We start from the raw sequence: 1,977 nt of genomic DNA, 5'->3' as shown, positions 1-1,977 counted from the left end.
ATAAGGAAATATCTCAAACACTTTTCAAAATACTGTAATAGTCAATACATAGAGGCATGCCTTTAGGTGGGCATAGGAATGCAGTTTAGAAAAGGGAAGAGAAACAACAAAAACTATTCAATTTCTTTAAAATCAGTGAGCAAGAAAAGCAACATTGAATTTCACATACTGACTTTTCACAACTTCTGTACAGTTCTTTGACTTAAACCCAAGAACAAGACTCTCCTCCTCTATCTTTGGTAAACAACTGCATGATAAACTTGGATGACTTTCCCCCCTGGATCTTACCTTGTAGTAGCCTTTTGATTTTTTATTTAAAAGAAGGCAGGTTTGGCACTTTTATACTGATGTCCCCAATGTTAATATTTCTTGGGATCTCAGGAAGATTGATATTCTTTACAGCTGATACAGCATGGACTGGAGCTCCTGCTAAGCCAGCCTCAGATTTTTCCAGTTTATTTTGTGCATCAATTTTTGTAACACTCTCATTCATGTTGGTCTCTGCCGCCCCTACCCCCCCACCCCCTGTCACCATTTCTGCAAGAATATTGTGAAACTTATCTACATGGAAAATTAAATCCGGTTCACAGATATTTTCAAAACAATTGTCTAATGTTTCCAGAATACTTGAATTAGATCTAAAATGCCAAGTTCACTTTCTGAAGAATCCACACAGAAGACAAAATATAGTGTTGCATAATGCCTATATATCAGTTTTGTTGTCAAATCCTATTAACAATCCTTCTTCTAGGAAATTACAAACATTTTCATCTCTCTAAGATACCAAATGGAAGGCTTCCCTGATGATTTGTTGTTGTGTGTCTTCACTGTAGGGCTGGTAGAACTTGGAAAGCCGCGGCTTCCCGTGGTCGTTGAAGATAAGAATCACCTTGATCATGGCTGGGCCGGGCCGTGGGTGGGCACCCGAGCTTAGCCTTGGGATCCGGCCGGCGTTCCTTCCTCATCTGTCCCCTCCTGCCCTCATTACACTTATTCAATTGGTATAATAATCAGCGAAGCTGAACTATATGGATAATATTGTGGAATAAGTGAGGAGGACTTGAAGCACCTGTTGATGAAGATCAAAAATTGCAACCTTCAGTATGGATTGCAACTCAATATAAAGAAAACAAAAATCCTCACATCTGGACCCATAGGTAGAATCATGATAAATAGAGGGAAAAAATGAAGTTGTAAGGATTTCATCTTTCTTAGATCAACAATCAATGATCGTAGAAGCAACAGTCAAGATATCAAGTGATGGCTTGCATTGGGTAAATCTTCAGTCTGGTCTTTACTTTTAGGTTTCTTTAAAAACCAAAAAACCAAACACTTTTGATCATAGAGAATTGCAAGCACATAAAAAAAGATAGAATATAATGAATAGACCCAGCACTACCTTTTCACAATTATCGACTAACTTATGACCCACTCACTTTCCCATTAAAAAAAAAACGCAAACTCACTGCCATTGAGTCTGACTCATGGCAACCCTAGCCCTGTAATATTTGGCAGCAAATCCCATATATCATTTTATTTAATATGAAAGTAACTCAGTGACTTATTGCTGAAACATAAGGACTTAGATTAAGGCCTGCACGCAAACAAAAAACCTTCTATTATGTCATTATCAAACATAAAAAGCAATTTGTAGGAATCTTGAATTTGCAGTAATGAGTCTATATACGAATCAGGTTAGTTAAGAGAAAAATGTGTTGTACATATAATAAATCTGAGGTCAATATTTAACAAGGAGTAAGATCAAATTTATATTCATCTGACAAAGACGTATTTTTTGCATAGACTAACTGGGCGGGGAAGGAGATGAGTGGGCATTTTTCTGGTAAACTAGACCAAGTGATAATGGGTCCTGTTTGCCTTCAGGAATCTTAAAAGAGGGGGCCCTGGCATGGTGGAACGGGACTGAACCGACCTGGAAGGGAAAATTTTTCTTCTTGTTTGTGGAACCATAGCATC

General features: G+C 37.8%; 1 pseudogene; it reads right to left on the bottom strand.

The window, feature by feature from the left end:
• Positions 1–265: 265 nt before the first annotated feature.
• Positions 266–901, bottom strand: LOC101658760 (annotated as a pseudogene).
• Between the last annotated feature and the right edge of the window lie 1,076 nt (positions 902–1,977).

The sequence above is a fragment of the Echinops telfairi genome, unplaced genomic scaffold (assembly GCF_000313985.2).
Source record: "Echinops telfairi isolate 266 unplaced genomic scaffold, ASM31398v2 ScPeMD7_7424;HRSCAF=8462, whole genome shotgun sequence".
In the NCBI taxonomy this organism is placed as follows: domain Eukaryota; kingdom Metazoa; phylum Chordata; class Mammalia; order Afrosoricida; family Tenrecidae; genus Echinops; species Echinops telfairi.
This window is presented reverse-complemented; position numbering and strand designations above follow the sequence as displayed.